Below are 21,912 nucleotides of genomic sequence, written 5' to 3'. Positions count from 1 at the left end.
AACAGATCTGTGTTGGAATAGTTTCACTATTTACTAAATGATCTTAGATAAATTCCTCAATTGCTCTATTGCTTTGTTTTTTAATCTGCAAAATGGGGATAATATCATTACCCATCTTCTTCCTTTTAGGGTTCTGAGGATTAAATGAAGTAATGCTGGTAGTGATACACAGCACCCAGTCCATAGCAAGGGCTTGGTCAGGCTAGATACCTGCCCTGGCTAGGTGGATTTTTCACATTTTCTTCCACCTTCCTGTATGTTCTGTAATTGGTGGCTCTTCCCAAGTCCTGCCCATATTCCTCTATATGTGGTCCTTTTGAAATGAGGTATCTGGACTTGAATAAGGCCTTCAGATGTGATCTTCAGGTCTCAGAATGGTAAACTTACTCCAACTTGCATCTGAGGCTTAATAGTATTCATGCAATCCAGAACCTTGTTAGGTGTTTGGAGAACCACACAATCCCTTCAACCTACAACAATGCTGCAAAGGGAGAAGCTTCCAGGTGCTTTCCCTGGACCTGAAGCTTTGCTGAATCATGGATCCTCCGGCCTGTGTTCATGTGTTTGTGCTGGGATCCAGCACAGAACCTAACATTGGGTTCTGTTAAATATCTTATCACTTTTCTTCTAAAGAAACTTTGGAGACTCCTCATGACCTACAGAATAAAATCCAAACTTAGAAAACTTGTCGTCTGATTTCTCTGCTCTGCAGCAGGGATTCCCAGAGGTATGTAGATGTCCCTTGCACTTCCAAGCCCACTGTTAATGACATGCATGGTTGTGCCACTTGTGGTCTGGCTAATTGCATATATTCGCCTCTCACCTAGACGGTGAGCTCCACAAGGAGTTTTTTTCTCCCTCGTGGGCCACGATGCCTGGCACAGCATAGATAACCGACAAATATTTACCAATTTTAAGTCAGGATTTGATTCTGACACCTGCTCCCTTCACCTAGGTGGAATCAGTCAGAGATGGCCCATGGCCTGCTTGGAGTTCATGTTCATGTTGCTTTCCATGGTTCCTCAGGGGCCTACGCAATTCTTTATGAAAGCTCGTCTTTGGCTCCATAACACTGTAGATGTCAGGTTTTCTTCCTTTTTTTTTTTTCCTTTAACAGCTTCATTGAGATTTTATTCATATACCATAACATTTACCTGTTTAAAGTGTACCGCTCAGTGGTTTTAGTGTATTCACAGACTTGTACAACCATCACCATATCAATTTTAGAACATTTTAATCACCCCACAAAGAAACCCCATGGAGGGGGCAGGCATTCCCCATTCCTGCCCTCCACCCCCATCCCAAGCCCCTGGCAACCACTAGGTGCCTCCTCCAAGCAGTTCATATAAATAGAACCATACAGTACATGGGCTTTTGTGACTGGTTTCTCTCACTGAACATACTGTTGAGAATCAGCCATGGTGTGGTATGCATCCGTTTTTTGCTCTTTTTGACTGCTGGGTAATATCCCCTTGTATGGATGGACACGTCACATGTTTTGATCCATTCGTCAGTGGATGAACACATGGGTTGTTTCTACTTTTTCTGGCTATCGCTTTCAGTGCTGTCTGGATATAGTCCAATGAGGGTCACAGGAGAACAAGTAGAGGGTGATTTTTAAACGTGAGTAAATGATGCACACAGAGGTGAGTTTTAGGCCAGTGATGGTGCATAGTTTGCAGCATGCACACTGCCAGGCCCATACCCTCTTCTGGGTTCTCAAATCCCTTTTCTATGGAGATTATTTCTTCCCTTCTTAGTTAATTTCCTTAGATTCGATAGGCATCAATAGTGTGCTGTGGACGAATTCTGCCTTCTGAAAGCTCTGTAACTGGGACTCTAAACATCTCGGGTGCAGAGAAGGATGAGCCTGTTGAGTGTGCAGGATCCTTTACTCAGCCTTGAGCCTCTCTATTCACCGGCGTTTTACAGTCACTTCAGGCTGGAAGCCATGCTGTGTGCGGTGCTCCCAGTTCACCTGTATGTGAACACAGGACACAGGAAAAGCATTTCAACAGCCTGACTTCCTCAGATACATACAACCTCCCCTCCTACCCCACAAAAACTTGATTTAACTCTCCTTCCAGTGAGGGCAACATGTCAATCTCTTTTCAAACCCCACATGGAAAGCCTGGCTACAGTTTTGGTAATAATGAGGTACTTTCTCCTCATTTATGTTAGCACTCTCACCTACTTAGCCACAAAAACCCCCAGTATAACCTTGCCTGAAGAAGTAGCTAAGGATGCTGGCATTATTTGTAAATCGATTGCAAATGGTACTCAGATACGAAGTTCTTATGGGGTCTTTGTTAAAGCTTTGTATTATTCTATGTAAATATAAATAGATAATTATTTATTTAAAAAATATTTTGTGGGCTATAAAGGTAAATGCATAAATAGGTCCTACAAGAATATTCTTTATCTTTGTAATTAAAACTATTCATTTCTGCCAAATTTTCTTCACCTTTCATTTCATTCAGAATATTATTATTATTATTATTATTTGCTCTACTGTGGGCAAAATTTCTAGAATAGCTCAAATTAAAAATATGTATATACTCCTCCACCCCCTTACTCTATTTATGCCATCAACTTTTCTCCATAAAAGAATCTCATTTTATGCTTTCATTTTCCACATTGAACTTTTGGGTACAAGAAAGTGGGGGTGAAATATCTGTCCAGATGCCTGCAATTGTCTTGGAATATTTTTCTGCACACTCAAAAGCCTCCATTGTGAACAAAGTCCGATGTTCCTTCACCCAGTGATGAATGTTGACTTAGCTTGAGAAAAAACTAATTAAAAATGTTGTGGAAAATGCAAACGTGGTTGATTTAAACAGCCAAAAGGAATTATCCTCCTGCAGTGTAAACTACCTATGGAGTGTTAAAGTTCCTGGAATCAATTATAGTTTCTAGAAACCAAACAAATGATGATCTTACTCTTGTCCCCAAATGATAAAACAAAGGTTTGGTAAAAGAATACTATACGTTACAGTGTTAACATTGGCTTTTAAAATTTTCTGTTTGTTTTTATTTTCTCATTTTTAGATAACTAAAGCCTAAAACTACAGCTAAATAGGATGTTTTAATTCACGCTGATTACCATAAAATTCATGAGGTAGGATTTTTTTTCTTAACCTTTCTTATTCACCTACTCCTTGCTCCAGAATTTCATTTCGGAGTTTATCAGAACAAAATTCTTTCGCTGCACTCTCCAGTCCTGTTTGCTGAGTTCCACAGGGTTTGCTGACAAGTTCTACTTGAGTAAATTGTATTTAGACAACCGTATATTTCATTTAGGCCTTTTGCAATGACTGGGCCAAGGTCAGTTTTATATTCTACTGAAATCATAAAGTGACACTTGAGATAAACAGAATGTTTACTCTCTCCATGTGAGCTGAGGCTGATATGTAAATTTATCCTTATTCTTTCATCAAATTTGCATTTACCCTCTTAGCCAAACACTACAGACTTCCAAATCAAACAGTTTTAATGATGGTCAACTCTTTATGACCGATGGCCATATCAGAGAAAAAGAAACAGCCATTTAGATTAAAATGAAAAGCACAGTGCAACATAACTCTCCTCTCTAGGTTAGTGGTAATTGGATGAACTTTCATACAAGAGGTGTTTTGATGCTTCGCTGCTTACCAGTAATTACCACGGTCTTCCGGCTTTGTGTGTGCCTGTGATGTGCCCTTTATCTGTGACAAACACACCATACTCACCTATCATCATTTTTTTTCCAGTCAAATAAACCAAGTACCTCTAAATAAATTCTTTCTATTAAAGAAGGAGAAAAGAAAGGAAGGCATAACAGAAAGACTTGATCCTCTCCTCAAATGAATAACTTCTTGGCTAACGCTAGCAAGAATAAGACACAATAAATAATGACAATACACAAGGTAGAAGATGAAAATCAAAACTCTAAGTTTTGTAGACAGTTGTCTTCCTATGAGGTTATTCTGTTTTCCAGTGTGCGCGCTCTACAGAGGTGACTTGTCGCCCAGGGCAAGGAGGTGTGTCACTCGCTTACTCCAAGGTGAGCTGGAATCTCTCAGGTAAAAAGCTCCCAGTGCCCAAACAGCCTCCGGCCTGGTGAAAAAAGCCACTCCCAGCAGCTTAAATCTCTCTGATGCAGTTAAACAAGAGGGAGCCTCTGAGAACGTGAGGGATAAAATTAGTACCTGTGTTTGCTTTCCATTCTTTTTGAACAAAAGGAGCTATTTCTGTGTTATGAGTTTGCAGAACACAGAGGGGATTAAGCAATGGGACCACACAACTCATTCCTTTCAGGTTGGGGGCTGGCTTAAACACTCAGCATAGCTTCCCGGGAGCGGTAGCGCCCACTAGGTTTTATTCCCTCCTGAAAGTTGGGCTATCGGGGCCTCGCTCAAGGGAAATAGAACTCCACAGCCCTGCTTGTGTTTTGTTTCGGCACTAAATGCAATGCTAGCAAGTTCAAAGCAAACGGTTTGCGAGACAGGCTGCACAAAGAAGAAAAAAGTGGCATTCTTTCAGGAGCTCCTGGATTCTGCTTCCTGTAAGGAATAAAAAATGAAGACTGTTGGCGCTGAGCCTTGCTAGGTTACTGAAGATCTCCCACTTGGAATGTCAGACACATCAGTAAACGACTTGATCCAGCAACAGAACTAACATAATTCACGCCATTGATACAACAGGACAAGTGTCTCTACCCAACTTCAGTGCTTGTCTTATGAAGAAGAAGACCAAGAAAAAGAAAGAAAGGAAAAGGGAAAGCAAAGAGGCAAGGGAGTGTGGGGGAAGGCAGAGGACACAGTTTCCTTTTCAGTGTGGCTGTCAAATGGCGATCTAATTGTGGCCGGGCTGCAGGAGAGCAGATAGCTTTTCTGAAGCCCGCAAGTATTTCTGCCATTCACCAGGCCGAAGGATGCCACACACAGTCTGTTTGTTCAACATAAGCAAACAGATTGTAAACTGGCTGATAATTTTTGTACTGACAATGTCATTTACAGCTGTCAGCCTTTCGTCTGCCTTGTTTGCTTTATTCAAATATGAACCAAGTGGACCTCCCTTCCAGCGCTTTCTTCTGCATTAAAATCACATCCATTCCCTTCCAAGCTGTCTTATCTAAAATTCATTGGAGGCCAATCAGTTGGCTGAATGCTTTGTTGTTTCCATGGAGGCAAGAAGTCTAGTGTGGACTTTCGGGGATTAGGAAGTTTCAGATTTACAGCCTTGAAGTGCGTGTTTCTTTCAGTTAGCTTCTTTTGATTGCACGGAGGCAGGACATTTAAATATAATTTTATGTCTGAGCCAGGAAGCAGTGCTTTAAAAACGTAATCATTCTGGTTTGTGGCTCCCTCTTGCCAGCACTTGGCCTTACTTCTTCTGGTTTAGTCCTTGGAATGTGCCACCCTGACAGCATGGATTGGCATTCTTTCTCTGCCCTAGGTCATGACGGCTCCTTGGCCAGCGGGCACTGCTCAACTGCACCTCTTCTCTAAAATCCTGGCTTTGATCCTGCAGCCTGTCAGGGTGTCACCCACAAATCTTGAAGCCTCCTCTATTGTGAGTGGAGGTTGCAATACTTTCTGTTAAATAATTCACATCGGACTGGCTGTCTGGTGGCGGGCAGGCAGCTGCAGATATTGCCACTTTGCTCAGAGAGTACAGGCACAGTCTTCTTAAGAAATAAGCCAGTGGCAAAGTTGCCTACTTCCCTGCACCTGGTACTGGTGAGAGTTCCCAGTTCCAGGATGTGCTTAACTCTGAACTTCAGCCTCGTATTTTAAGGGCAACATCAAGAAAAAAGTGATGTTTGTTCCTGGGGATGGGGAGCCTTGCTGCATTCTTGGGAAAAGAGTGTTCTTTTGGCAAACATGATTTCTGGTCTCTCACTCCAACAAGGGAGATCTTAAAGTCATCCATGATGTACTGGGCAATTCATTACTTACACTGAAGACTTTAAAACATAACATCACTGGCACTCTGGTTTGACTTTTGACTGTGGCAATTTGTTTAAATTTGTTTCCCAATGCTTAAAACGGCATAAAGTTAATCAACCTCAGTAAGCGAATATTGAGAATAAATTGTATGTAACAGTAAATTAATCGCAAAAACTTTTATAGATTCAGGATAATTTTAAGTTGCATCCCAACTGAAATTTGCTATTTTTTTCTTTAGATTTTTTGCAACCAATCTCAAATATTTGTTTAGTATCAACTCTTAGCTTAGAATGCATAAATTCTACTACAGGTACCAAATGAATATTACTCATGAAGTCATTTGAGAAAAGTTTGAAGTAGTGTCCAACCTCATGCTAGGTGGAATTTGGTAGAAACTATGTATTTTTTAAAAGTTTCAGAGAAAAGAAGACTCAATAGAGGTTGCTACATGGGGGAATATTCATTCTATCTATTTAGTCAACATAAGAAGCATACAATACAATGAGGAAGCTGGTAATTTTGTGTGATAACAAGCTGTGCTATTATAAAATAGATTGTATTATTTGCACTTATGTGAACTAATGTGTTGTAAGGACTGTGATCTGGTACATAGACCTGTCTATTCTTTTGTTTTGTTTTGTTTTGTTTTGTTTTGTTTTGTTTTGTTTGAGACAGTCTCCCTCTGTTACCCAGGCTGGAGGGCAGTGACATGATCTTGGCTCACTGCAACCTCCGCCTCCTGAGTTCAAGCGATTCTCCTGCCTCAGCCTCCAGAGTACCTGGGATTACAGGTGCCCATCACCACACCTGGCTAATTTTTGTATTTTAGTAAAGACGGGGTTTCATCATGTTGGCCGGGCTGATCTCGAACTCCTGAGCTCAGGTGATCTGCCAGCCTTGGCCTTCCAAAGTGCTGGGACTACAGACTATCTGTTCTTTAATATAGAATGTTATTAACAGTCTGGAGTCCCCATGGTTACAATGTGTCCTGCTCTTTTGGAAGGCCATGCCATTTGCTACAGCTGAGACCTTGTTTCCCTATGACTTCAAAGAAGACCTTCTTGTTGTAAAACAAAGCATTAGTCTTTGCTCTTTATCTTTAAGACTTTAATCCTACTCTGGTGTATGTAGGGATATTTTGCTGTCAATATCCTGTTTTTTAATGTTCTATTGAAATTATAATAATTTTAATATGTTAATTAAAATAAAATTGATCTACTTACTAAATTTTTATGCAATTTAGATGCTATATAGTTGATCAGTCACTAAAGTATTTATCTGAACCTATCCCCTACCGTATAAAAAATTACAGCACCCTTTGTTTGCAATTCCAAAAAGCAAGAAGCTCTGAATACTGAAATTTTAACATGACATGAACTGTACTGAGAATATGTAAAATCTTTTATTCTGCATGCATTTGCTTGCATTTGTTTGATTATGAGATTGCTCCCCTAGACCCCACTGGGTATATTATTAAACTCATGGAATATTGTTCACCTTATCTTTAAAAATCTTTAAGTTGCTGGATTCTGAAACACTTTTGGACCCAAGGGTTTTGGACAGCATAGCTCATACCTGTCTAAGGTGTGTTTCATGGTGACTCTATGAGAAGCAGATTAACACTCATGCAAACTATTAAGACTTGTGGCTGAAAGGGCTCTGCTGTGAACAGACAGGAAGAAAATTGTAATTAGAAATGGCAACTATAACTTCAATCATATATGAAAATACAGAGGAGAGGAATTGGAGAAACAAGTTGTTGGTACAGTGGTCTGTAAAGCTAGGACAGCTGACAGCATCAATTTGATGTCTGGCGAACAATAGGTGGAGAGAAGACAAAGAGTTCTAAAGAAAGATAAAGCACATGAGAGAAAATGGAAATAAATGTGTCATCTGAATGAGGTATATATGCTCCTTCTTTGCACAGATATTGCAACTCTTCTACAAGTTTGAAGTTACACGAAAACGATTTTTTAAAAAGTCAATAAAACCCCAAAGGAAGCACCAAAGAAAGTGAAGCACTCACAGAAAAATAAAGAATCTTCTTTGACGTTTTCTCCCTTTTCCTTTCAAGTGGCTAAAGCTGAAATGAGGAATCAGAAATGCAGCAAGAAGGCGGAATAAGAGAGTATGTAAGAATAAAGAAAAATGGGTGGAGAAAAAAAAGAGAAGAGAGAAGGGGAGTATATCTGAAAACCATGTTATGATGTTATCAAACTCTTCAATAACTCTTCAATAGTAGTTTACCGAACATCGCCAATTGTGGGGCTCTGGACACATATCTTAATTTGTGTGTGCCTCAGTTTCTTCATCTGTAAAATGGGAGTGATATGGAATCCATCTCACTGGATTGCCATGAAAAGTAAATAAATAGAGATTCCAAAGGAAGTCTCACAAGCACTCAGCAAGTATTTGCCACATTTGCTATTGTGATGTTTATTGGTATTATTCCTACTGTGTGCCAGGGTGGTGGGCCAAGAGTTTCTCATTCATTACCCTCTTTTAACTTACAACAATGCTCTGAGGTAGATACTAATATTGTTCCCACTTTACAGATGGAGAAACTAAGGCTTAGAGAGCTTAACCAACGCAGGACAAATATGTGAGGACTTGCCTGGAATAAAAACACATCTAGGATTACAGGGATGGAGGAACAAGGTCTGAGGGAAGCCTCAGCCACAATAACCACAGGAGGAGACTGTAGCAGGGAGGAGCTGCTGGGGCATCACATGTACATGGTAGTGCAGGGGGCCTCCGAGGAGCCACATGAGGGGCAGGTGAGCAGGTAAGCTGGGCAGTCCTCCCTCTTCCTCCTGTGCTAAGCAATCCCAGAGGATACTTGCCTCAGCTTGATAGTGGTATGGTAGTGCCCTCTTATGCTTGAGGAATACATTCCAAGACCCTACTGGTTGCCTGCTACTGTAGATAGTACCACACCCTATGCACACTAAATAACTACGCTGACTACTAAGTGACTGATGGATGGTGGTGTCTATAGTGTGGAGATGCTGGACAAAGGGATGATTTATGTCCTGTGCAAGACAAAGTGGGGCAGTGAGGAATTTCATCATGCTACTCAGAATGGCGCACAAGTTAGCATTTATGAAGTGTTTATTTCTAGAATTTTCCATTTAATATTTTCAGACTGTGGTTGGCCACAGGTAATGGAAATGGCAGAAAGTAAAATCATGAATAAGGAGGGAATACTATATTCTGGTAAATGTCTAACAAATGGCTCTCTGGCAGAAAGTGTGTGTGTGTGTGTGTGTGTGTGTTTATTACAGATATCTAGAAGAAAATATGGGAGAAAAGCTCCTTGACATTGGTCTTGGCAATTTTTTTTTATATGACAACAAAAGCACAAGCTATGAAAGCAAAAATAAGCAAGCAGGACATCAAACTAAAAAGCTTCTACACAGCAAAAGAAATAATCAACAAAACAAAAAGGCAGCCTATGAAATGGGAGGAAATATTTGCAAACCATAAATCTGATAAGGGATTAATATCCAAAACATACAAGGAACTTACACAACTCAAAGCAAAATAACAAAATAACTCAATTAAAAATGAGTAGGTATTTTTCCAAAGAAGACATATAAATGGCCAAGTGCATGAAAAGGTGCGCAACATCATTAATCATCAGGGAAGTGACAATCAAAACCATAATGAGTTATCGCTTCACACCTCTTAGGATGGCTATTATCAAAAAGACAAGAAATAACAAGTGTTGGCGAGAGTGTGAAGAAAAGAGAGCCTTCGTGGTTGGTTGGAATGTAGACTGGTGCCGCAGTATGAAAAACTGTATGGAGATCCCTCAAAAATTTAAAACTAGAATTATCATATGATCCAGCAATTCCTTTTCTGGTAATATGTCCAAGGGAAACAAAATCAGAATCTTGAAGAATTATCTGCACCCTCATATTCCAGCATCATTCACAATAAGCAAGACATGGAAACAATCTAAGTGTCCACTGACAAGAGATCAATGAATAAAGAAAATGTAGAATATAATGGAATACTATTTAGCCCTTAAAAAGACAGAAATCTTGCCATTTGTGACGAAATGGATGAACCTGGAGGACATTATGCCAAGTGAAATAAGCCAGACACAGAAAGGCAAATACTGCATAATCTCACTAATACATGGCATCTAAAAAAGTCTGACTCATAGAAGCAGAGAGTAGAGTAGTGGTGATCAAAGGCTGGGAAGTGAGAGAAATAGGGAGACTTTAGTCAAAGGGCACAAGGTTTCAGTCATAAGATGAAGCAGTTCTATAGATCTAATGCATAATTGGAGAATGTATTGATAACTTGGAATTTTACAAGAGCAGATTTTAAGGATTAACACACATACACACACACACAAATAGTAACGAGTAGTACTGGACGTGCTAGTTAATTTGACTGTGGTAATCATTATGCAATGTATATGTATATCATATCATCTCATAATATACCTTGAATATACATTTTTGTCAATTAAACATTTTTAAAAAATATTATTCATTGTAAATTCCATATAGCTAATTGATTTTAACAGAATTCTTTTGTTGATTTTGCTGAACTTTTGCACTCATAGCCAACTACAAATCAATTCTTTTTTTTTTTTTTGAGATAGAGTCTCACTCTGTTGCCCAGGCTGGAGTGCAGTGGTGCAATCTCAGCTCACTGCAACCTCCGCCTCCACCTCACTGCAACCTCAAGTGATCCTCTCACCTCAGCCTCCCCAGTAGCTGAGAGTACAGGTGGGCACCACCACACTCGGCTGATTTTTGTATTTTTAGTAGATACCGGGTTTTACTATGTTGGCCAGGCTGGTCTCGAATTCCTGACCTCAAGTGATGTGCCTGCCTTGGCCTCCCAAAGTGCCAGGATTACAGGCATAAGCCATCATGCCCAGCCTACAAATCAATTCTTGATCACTCTCAGATTCTGCAAAGAAGCTGCTCACCTCAATGATGAGCAAATACAACTCCAACATGAATGTTAGCTGATGTTTTTGTTGATGTTAAGTAGGAAAATGAAAGTGAAACAATGAGGACATATATTGGGACTTTAGTTGTTCATCAGTGGAATGAATGGCTTCTTGGTTGAATTGGAGAATAGTCTTCAAATACTCAAAAAATATTTCCTGAAGTATGCTTTATGTGTTTTCATAATATAATGGCTATAAACGCAGCACATTTTTAAGTTTAACCTGCTATGTTAACATTTTCTCCACCACTTTCTTAAGTCTAGACAATCAGCGAAACAATAAATCAAGCTCTGATTTTCAGCGTTTGCCAGTTTCCATGGTGTGAATACTCTCGTCACAGATGAATTCAAACTATCAACATGAACATGGATTTGGGAAAAGGTACCAACAGGATACCGGTATCTACAGGTCTCATGAAGGAGGAAGCATTTGAATTTGGCTTGTAAAACATGGGGAACTTTGTATAGACAGAAATGGAGGGAGAGGACATTCCTGGCAAAAGACACATTTAAATAAAGGCAAAATAGGGAAACCGTTTTGACATAGAGAGGCATCAAAGGGCCTACAGAGGACACCAAGAAAGACATGCAGGACCTTGGGAAAAAGATCTAGAATGAGATTTCAAAGGACTCTGAATTCCTTTCTTATCCTATGAACTTTCCTTTTATCCCATTAAAGGTTTCGTTTCCTTTTGCTTTTGTTTGGTGGGGAATAATTTGCATGTTTGTATTGTTTTGTTATATGGAATGGAGGACAGAAAGGAAGCAAGAAGGATGGTGTGAAATGGTCAGATTTGATCTGTAAGGATAGTACTCTAATAACCAGTGTTGTGGAAGGGTTGGAAGCTGACAGACTAGAGGTGGGGAAAGTTGGGAGGAATTTACAAAAGTCAGCACCAGAGGGAATGAGACTGCACCAGGCCACAGCAACAAGAATGTCAGGTTCAGTGGGCTTGGATGAGGCCTAACTTACTGCCCTCTGTGTCCCCAATAATCTAAACAGTGCCTGGCACACAGAAGGTGCTCAGCGACATTTGCTGAAGGAATGAACGATGGAAATGTAAAGCAGCGAGTAAGAGGGAGAGATCTCAAGTTTGTTCATATCAGGAAAATAGCTCTGAATAATACTGAGTTCTATATAATAAATATAATGCATTCTATATCAGAGTTTCCAAAAACTATTTTTAAAAACTATGTTGCTGCTTAAACCAGCTCTGATGGGAAGTTGAAAGTATTGCTTATAAGCCACAATTTTATAGGAATCTTATATGTACTATTGAAGTAATGTAAGGAGATTTTTCTGAATGTAGATCACATTATTTTTCTGGGTACTTGCCTTATTCTAACACTACTTTCATTCTTTGTTCCTTCTTCCTTTTCTAGGGGTTAATAATCTGCAAAGAATCTATTAAATGCATTTATGGAAACTTCTAATTATGAAATGCTTCTTAGAAATCCACCCAGGGTATAATTTGGGACTTTTTTAAAAATTCAATTGCTTCTTTTTCCTCTAGGTAGGAAGCAGTTGGGAAGGGTTATACTGAACTACAGGAATTAACTCTGAATCCAAATTTTGAAGTGTGTTAGTGGCAGCACACTTCCTTCTCTGAACATTGGTATGACTCAGTATTAAAGTGCTGGGCTCCTGGATGATAAGAAGTCTGTGTGTGTGGGTGACCATTGTATGTACATGCCCGGTTAATCATTACAGGCTTCTCTGCTTATCACCACAGTGGCGCTGACCACAGGCCAGGCAAGAGGAATGATGGATTTCTCCCGAGTTCTTGGCAGGAACTGAGCTCCACTGGTTTTATTCTGAAGCTGCTAAGAGATAGCCTCCCACCCTTGCCCTTATCACTTTTTATTCTTCTACATCCTTGAAATTAATGAGACAATGAGTTGGTTGTGGTGACCGTTTCCAAGCCTGTGGGTGCTAAGCTAGCGTCCAAGTCTGGCTGAGAGGTGGGAGGACTACGGCCAGGAGACGTTGGGTTTCACTACATGATGCAATACTCTAATTTGCTGAATCATAGTTCCTAATTTCCTGGAATCCAAGAAACATGGCCTTGTTTACCCCTGTTTGTATTTAGATTCAAGGGCTGGACATTTAAAGATCACCTGTCAGTCAATCCGCCTCCTTAAACTAAGATCTCCAAAGCAAGATGTGCCATTTTGTAAAAGCTTCTATCCAAGTTTAACAGGCAGAAAAGAAAAGTGAACATATCATAAATGTACCACCCAGTGATTTTTCACAAGCCAAGCACATCCTGTAACCAGCACCCAAAATCGAGAGACGAACACCACCAGCCCCTTGGAAACCACCGGCTATTTCCCTTCCAGCCAACGACTTTACCCTCCCCAAGATCCCAACCATCTAGCCAGCAGCATGATTCGTTTTTGGACTCTAAATAATTGGAATCGCATCATATTGACTCTTCTGTGACTGACTTCTTTTTCTCAACTTTTATCTTTGCAAGATTCCACCATATTTTTGTGCATATAGCTCACCCTTTTTTCATTGCGGTATACTATTACTTTGTGTGACTATACTATTATTTATTCATTCTAAAGGTATTGTTTTTACGCTCAAAATTTCTGGGAGAGGAGTTTTTGCCACACCCCAATACATTCAGACTTTGAATCATAATTTTAAATCCTCTTTCGTTATTATTATCTTTGCTGTCTCCTACATCCAATTATTCTAATGAGCTTCTAATGATTTCATGGCTTCATCTCCCTTCTCATCAGATTCATTTACAAACATCACCCAAGAGCACGGATCTGACCACATCCCTTTCCAATGAAACTTCTCCTGCTGCAGTCTCCTCACCCAGGCACTCCTCATCCTCCCTGGCTTGGCCCTTTCCTGTGTCTTGCCTAATCTGCTTTGAAAGCACAGGATCTACTTTTTCTTTCTGGAACTGCATCATTATTTCCCCAGCCGTGGGCATACGTTCAAGGGTTTCTTCAGTCTAGAAGTTTCTTTTCTCCCCATATACAAGTGTCAGAAACTGCTAACCCATCCTTGAAGACCCAGTTCATATTATCCAGTCCCAGCTCTGGTCTCCAGTTTGCCTGTTTCAAAGTAGGCTCTGTAGGGCTCTGCCGCTTCCGCTTGCCCGTGAGCTAGCAGGTGTCTCAGGGCCTCGGGTTTGCTCCCAGCCTCTCTCACCTTTGCCCCCAGATATCTGCTCCGTGAGAATAGCCTGGATGTTCTCTAACCCATCGTTTCTTCTTTTATTTTCACATTTCCTGATTACGTTCTGTCTCTTTTTCCAAGAAAAATGTCTGCGGGATGGCATGCCTTTCGAGGGCTGTGTGTCACAGACAGATGAGTGAGGAGGAGAAACCTATTCTGATGCCCAGTTCGAGAAGATTCTCATCCAGACTTGTTCTCCTCTGAAAGCGCTCACTGATGGTACCTTCTTAGTGTCGTTCTCCAGGTAGAATGAGGAGGAGAGCGCTGTGCACATGAGTAGCTGAAATGCCTTTAAATCCCATCACAATCCTGAAAGCTTAATGTGCTTGGAGGTGGCCAAAGGGAAGAGGAGGAAGCACAGCCGCCGGAGAGGAGAGACAGCGTGAGGCAAGGCAGGCTGGCTTCGCATCCTCCTTCTATTCATGCACAGTCGTCATGGTCTGACAATAGCATCATCACATACACCGAAATGTCATAATGTCCTTATTTTCTAAAATTCTTAGTGCATAGTGTGACACGAAAAAATTCTTCTGATTGTGAATTTATATGAAAAGCCTTCTAATGTTAGAACATTTAATTTACATCTAGTTATACATTCAGTGATTCACCTTTTCTGAAATTAATATAATCAATAAAAATCAGGACTGCCCTAAAATATCTGCTCTTTGTCTCTGTTACTGATTGTAGAGCCGACCTCTCAGATCTGTTGATGAGATTTCTGCATGCTTTCTTTCTACATGACCCTGAAAAAATTTTTTAATGGGAAATCCTAAGGAGAAATCAGAGTTTCAGAAGACATCAGAGTACAGAAGAAATTAGAGTGAATGTACTTGAAATCCAGAAATTTGCTGAGAACAATTTCATGCAGAGGAGAGAAATAAAAGACTGAATCCAGGCTAGAAAGTTAAAAACTGGCCGGTTATATCAATAATATGTCAGTTCTCAGCCCATCTCTTCTCTTGGCATGTGACCTCAAGATTGTCACCTTAAAAAAATAAGTTCTACGAAAGTAAAAGTACTCAAGAGTTGGCTGGGATTTCCGTTGCATTTTAAACAGCTCATTTGTATTCTCCTTGTACCCTAAAAGACCAGCTCGAAAGCAGTGAAGAGCATAAAGCAAGAGGCAGCTGGAAAAAAACAGGTCTTGAAATGATAAATGTAATGTTTCATGTCAGCAACTGGAATTTTTTTGTAGTGTTACTGTCTTGGCCTGCTGACAGCATGATTTAATGGCCTGGTTGCTCCATGAGTTGACATGGCAACCACGGAAAATGCCATAAATATCTGAGTGTGGACGTGAATGGTATGTTTACATTGTGTGTGGTGCATTGTGTGACATGTGGTGGCTGTTGTCTCTTCCAGTTGGAAACGTCTGGAATTGACAGCCATGTTTTAGAGCCATTTGGGCTAAAACAACTCTCATGACAGACACTTTACTGCAAGTCCAGAGCTGTGCATTTTTGTGTATATTTGAGAAATTAAATTCAGTGTTCAATGGGCCAGAGGGCCTTAACACAGTTTGCCATGTACCATAAGCCACTTTCTACCTCAGAGTCAAGACGATGTTGAATTTCTTCTGTATTCAACACGGTAGAGAACAATTATGTTCATTCAAAATTGAATTTAGTGAGCACTTCCCTAGATTTACTGAAACCCAAATTTTAGAATTGGAAAGATTTTTGAAATAACTTCTAGTCCAATAATTTTATTCCTTAGGCAAAGTAACATGCTCCAAGACCTTGTAGGAAAGCAATGACACCCATACTTCCCTGTGCTTAGAAGATTTTTGCACATTCAAAGAAATGTGAAATCATGTTTTAAAAAGAAGAAAAAGGGAACTGAAAACTGGTTGTGTTGTATTGACCATCAATTTCCCTGAAGACCACAAGAAAAATCTACCTATCAAGCAAAACTATAACACCCACCATAGTAAGATAGAACACCACCTCGAAATGAAAATTAGGCTGGAAGTGAAAATTAGGATAGGGTATCAATAGCACCCTAGGACCTACGCTGAGTGATTTTTAAGATGTTCTTTTCATGTAGGCAACTGGTTTGAGCTGCATGGAGTTTATGGTATTATAGCTTTCAATTAGCTGGGCACAGCAAGGCCAGGCTAAGAAGTCAGTCTTTCTGAGGAAATAGTTTGCCTTAATAAATGAATTGTTTAGCTCATTTATGGTCTTATTTTTCAGAAACTGGTATCCCTGGGACATGCAGCTACTTTTGCTTGGTCTTGGTATTATTTAACACATGGACAGGAAAGAATAAGTAGTTTCAGTACTGTTTAACACAGGGTCAAGACATTATGTTGACCTCTTTTATCAGTAGCCTCAGGTAAGTCATTTACTCTCTCTGGCTCTTGTTATCTCATTCATTTATTCATTTTCCCTTTCACTAACCATATTCACTATTGAGTACAGATGATTCTTGACTTACCATGGCTTGACTTAAAATTTTTTACCTAACAGTGAGAAAGCAATGCATATTCAGTAGAAATCCTAGTTCAGTGAATTCTGAACTGATCAGAAGACCAGTCAATTTTGATCTTTTCCTAGGCTAGTAATATACCGTACAATACTCTCTCATGAAGCTGGGCAGTGGCAGTGAGCCACAGCTCCCAGTCAGCCGTGATCACAAGGGTAAAAAATTGGGACTCTACAGTATACTGTGCTGCCAGATGACTTTGCCCAACTGTGGGCTGATGTAAGTGTTATGAAGAAATTTAAGGTAGGCTAGGCTAAGCTATGATGCTCACTAGATTAGGTATATTAAATGCATTTTCAACTTACAATGGGTTTATCGGAAAGTAATCCCATTATAAATCTGGGAGTGTCTGTACTTGCTAAATGTGCCCATTTAGGATACAAAGATAAGACTTGATAGCTGTCCTCAAGAAACCTACAATATTGGTCATTTAATATATTACCATTATGTTAGATTCTTAAGTTTCAAGGAGCCAAGATGTGCTTGGGTAACCACAGGAGATAACTTTTATTATAAGTGCTTTCCAGGAAGTTAGAAAGCACAAGAAGCTATCTCAGCAGCCAGAAGCCAGGACTTATGGAGACCAGAAACATTTTTGACCACAATTCAGGCTATTATAGGAGCTCTGGTGATCCTAAAACCACCCGGGGGCGGGGGGGCATCTCCTCTCCAGAGAGAGGAGTTGATTAGCTGATTAATCACAATCCAGTGTGGTGTACCACAGCCTACCCAGGTTTTCACACCAGGCCAACTCATCGAGCAGCTCACGGACAATGCTGTCCCTGGATCAGTGGCAGGATTCAGTTGTGTGTCATTGGATGTATCGCTCAGTCCTGCCACACTCAGCTATGGTTCATGAAACAGGTCCCATGGCAATGTATATGAGAAAGACCTGGGGCATCTTGCTCTGAAAGCCTCTTGGGAAAGATGGACCCCCAAAGACCCATGAACTACCCAGGGTGAATATATGCTAGGCGATAGAATTATAAAATATTTTAACATTTCAATTACATGAAGTTTTTCTTTTTAGAAATTGTCTCATTAAGCCTTACTTCCTTTACTGAAGCCCAGATCTTCACTAGAATCAAACGCAACTCTCTGTACCAAAATTATTGTAGTTCTTTTTTTAAAAAGTTTTTATGGTATGAGATTTTACAGTATTCAAAATAATTAGGGAGAATATCTAAATGAACAAACAGAAGTAACCAGAGAACTGAAATGGAAAATTTTTAAAATCTTAGTCTTTCTTTTACTTTTCTGTTTTTTTTTTCTTTAATCTTGGTTTTGCAGAAGCAGCAAAATATTGTCAGTGAAGAAGAGACAAATTTGTCACATCTTAATTTGATGGTAAAGAATTGTCTTTAATCATTGACTTTTCTTTCTTTGTCTTGGGATCAAACTGTAACTATGGAGCCTGTCTTAACACGAAGTCTGAGAGAAAAGGGTTTAACCTCGCTGAAGGTAACAAACGTTGTCCTTCCCACGCCCAGTAGGTATTGATGTGTTTGGTTTAGAGACCCATTCATCACAGCACTGTGAGCAGTCATCAGTCACACCAAGATGGGGACTTCGCCTCCCAGACTTCTAATTTGCCTTGTTCAAAACTATGAATTTGCATTGAAAAAAATGAAAATTTCTCTGTTGTTTTTGGTATATAACAAATGGAGACTGTAGCAGTCCGTTCTTGCGCTGCTATAAAGAAATATTTGAGACTGGGTACTTTGTAAAGAAAAGAGGTTTAATTGGCTCACAGTTCCATAGGCTATACAGGAAGAATGATGCTGGCATTTGGGGAGGCCTCAGGAAACTTACAATCATGGCAGAAGGAAAAGGGGAAGCCAGCACTTCACCTGTGTGGAGCAGGAGGAAAAGAGAGAGAGGGGAGGTGCTACACATTTTTAAACAACCAGATCAGCCAGGTGCGGTGGCTCAGGCCTGTAATCCCAGAACTTTGGAAGTCTGAGGCGGGTGGATTACCTGAGGTCAGAGGTTTGAGACCAGCCTGGTCAACATGGTGAAACCCCGTCTCTAATGAAAATACAAAAAATTAGCCAGGCATGATGGCAGACACCTGTAATTCCAGCTACTCAGGAGGCTGAGACAGGAGAATTGCTTGAACCCAGGAGGCGGAGGTTGCAGTGGGCCGAGATCGCACCCCTGCACTCCAGCCTGGACAACAAGAGCAAAACTCCCTGTCAACCAAACAAACAAACCAAAAAAAAACCCAGATCTCCTCAGAACTCATTATCGTGACTACAGCTCCAAGCGGGATGGTGTTAAACCATGAGAAACTGCACCCATGATCAAATCACCTCCTACCAGGCCCCAGCTCCAACACTGGGGATTACAATTAGACATGAGATTTGGGTGAGGACAAAGCTCTAAACCGTCTGAGAGATCATGTTTAACTTTTTGGAGCTGCAGTGCATGGAAGACTCTTCTGCAGTTTAAACTGTTTTGGTACTGTGGGATATCTTTATTGTGAGAGAACAAGTTTTCAGGTCACTCTGTGGCTGACTTCTATGGCTTCTCAAATGACATAGTTATTGAAAGAATAAAAGTAGATTCACAAATGAAGGAGTCACAAATGTAGTACACAAGTGGAAAAAAGAAATGCCACTAGAAACAATGACACCCCAGTGGCAATGAGTAAACCTAGCACCCAGATCTTCATTTCTATACCATTCTCCAATAAAAGGAACCAGGGCTCTTTGGAGACATGGCTGATTCTCAGGCTGCATCACAAAATATACACAATGAACGTGGTACAGCTTGCAGTTCCAGGAAGCAAGGAAGTGATTGGAAAAAAAAAAAAAAAAAAAAAAAAAAGACATGATGGAGAAATGTCAAAGGGACAAAGGAAGCAATGGAAAGAGCTCCCAATGGCCAAAGCTAGAATAATTAGACCAATAAAATAAATAAAACAATATGGGACTATAACCCAGAGTATAAAATAAATATTCATGATTCCATATTGATAGAAAAATAATAAAATAAATGAATAAATGGGGTAGGAGACAAAGGTCTCTGCAGAAATTCCCAAAGCATTTATGCAGAAATTCTGCCTTCCAGGAGGTAAAGTGTAACTCCCCGCTCCTGAAGACTAGACCGCATGTAGTAACTTTCTTCCAAAAAGCACAGTATGAAAAGAGGGGAAAAGGAAACTTACAGTGGAGAAGCCGGACAAACACCACCTCAGCCAGGTGATCAAGGTCAATGCCAACAGTCATGAGTCCTGCTGATACAAGCTGAACGTTTTCTAATCCAAACGCTCCAACATCTGAAACATTTTGAGTGCCAACATGGTGCCACAAGCAGAAAATTCTACACCTGACCTCATGTGACAGACTGAAGTCAAAACACAGTCAAAACTTTGTTTCATGCCCAAAATTATTTAAAAATTTTATAAAATTACCTTTAAACTATGGGTATATAGTGTATATGAAACATAAATAAATTTCCTATTAAGATTTGGGTCTCACTCCCAAGATTATGTATATGCAAATATTTCAAAATCTGAACAAATTCAAAATTTGAAACACTTCTGGTCTTCAGCATTTCAGATAAGAGAGAGTCAACCTGTAGAATGTGCCTTTGATATGATGTGATAAGAATGGCTCTTTACCTCTGTGGTCTTCCTTTCAAAAACCCATCAGCCCAGGATAATTATGAGTAAAACATTAGACAAATTCCACGTGAGGGACATTCTACAAATTGCTCCATCAGCACTCAGACTGTCAACGTCATCAGAAACAAAGAAAGTCAGAAACTGTCACAGCCACGAGGAACCTAGGGAGACTTGAGAACTAAACATGCGTGGTAGCCTGGATGGGATCCTGGGACAGGAAAATGACATTAGGTGAAAACTAAGAAAATCGGAATGAAATATGAACTTTAGTTAGTAATAATGTATTAATCCTGGTTCATTAATTGTGATAAGTGTACCACATTACGGTGTTAATGATAGGGGAAACTGGATGTGGGGAATATATGGGAACTCTGTACTACCTTTGAAATTCTTCTGAAATTTAAAACTATGTTAAAAGGAAACATTTTAAAAATATGTGCTAAGACAGACCCCCAAAATGCCACTTTTTAAAACAAATTTATATGATTCCTCTCACAATTCTCCACCCCTTGAGAACTGAAGTCAGCATAGTTTCCAGTGTCTTAAAACAGCACTGGGGCCAGTCATTTTTTTGTTCCTGTATTAAATAATGTTGGAACCAAGCAAAAATCACTTACCTGCTTGCTTCAGGAAGACTTGCTTACCAAAAATGAGGCAGTAAATCCACTAAAATAGCTAGCTTATCAAATCCAGTATCTTTCTTATCAAGATTTGCTTCAGGATCTTTGGCCTTGGGGGGCTTACCAGTTGAGAATTGTTAGGATAGAAACCCTGCCCAGTCCCAAGCTACTCCCCACCTTGCAGAAGCTACCTTAGAAGTCCCCCAGTGCAGACCGTGACTTTGTCAACCTGAGACACTATCAAGACTCTACCAAGGTGGTATACTCTTATACTACAGTAAATCTAATAAACTTAGTTTTGTTCCATTAACATGTTTTTCTGGGGTCTTTTGGGAAGTTGACAGTCAACAGTAATAGGGGTTGAAACAAGATAACTTCATCTTCTCTTGTAAGAGTATCTTGATATCTTCCAACTAGCACAATCTCATGTCAGGTTAAGAGCCAGTTGAAGCAAAGTTCAACTCCTATCAGGGCGGTGTGGTTTCTAATCCTTCTACTGCTGCGCATCACAGTGCTGTGTGTGACTTGGTGCAGGAGAGGAAGGGGCTTCCATACTCTGGGTTCCTACTCCTCTCTGCTGTGAGGTGGCTCCAGGCTTGCATCTGCTGACAAAGTCCCACACCTGTGTCTTTCATTAAGCCAGCTGAGTGGTTCTCCCTCTCTAGCCCAACAGAATATCCTGAGTACTGGCTTTAATTGCCAATTTGGTCTGCGGCTCAGATGTTAACCTTGGCTACAGGGTGTTTACCCCGAGCACAGTTGGTGTGGCCCACCAGGCCCAGCAGCCGACACCCACAGCTGCCCGTCATGTTTGCTGCGAGCAGGCAGGCCCTCCTGCAGGCCTTCCACTCCATGCAACAGCCAAAGTAGCTCTGGAGGCTGATGAAGGCCTTATTTCAGCCTAATCAGGCCATCATGCCATTGTCAATCAACTGTAGCATCCCTTGTAAACTCAGGGCCACCCTCTGAGTGCTCTCCAACCGGCGTTTCCAGTTTCTGGTTTTCTCAACACCTCCCCTTGCTCAAGATTTCCATCCTGACGAAGGAGGTCAAGTCACAGGTCCCTGAACCCCT

At 40.4% G+C, this 21,912-nt stretch overlaps 1 long non-coding RNA gene across 1 annotated transcript; it reads right to left on the bottom strand.

The window, feature by feature from the left end:
* Positions 1–1,218: 1,218 nt before the first annotated feature.
* LOC116461289 (uncharacterized) lies at positions 1,219–21,519 on the bottom strand. The gene is made up of 4 exons (XR_004246028.1): positions 20,836–21,519; positions 7,506–7,589; positions 2,191–2,327; positions 1,219–1,978 (listed from the first exon to the last, which is right to left on the bottom strand). It is a non-coding gene; the product is annotated as an uncharacterized LOC116461289 (long non-coding RNA).
* Between the last annotated feature and the right edge of the window lie 393 nt (positions 21,520–21,912).

This window comes from Hylobates moloch, unplaced genomic scaffold (assembly GCF_009828535.3).
Source record: "Hylobates moloch isolate HMO894 unplaced genomic scaffold, HMol_V3 SCAFFOLD_21, whole genome shotgun sequence".
NCBI lineage: Eukaryota > Metazoa > Chordata > Mammalia > Primates > Hylobatidae > Hylobates > Hylobates moloch.
This window is presented reverse-complemented; position numbering and strand designations above follow the sequence as displayed.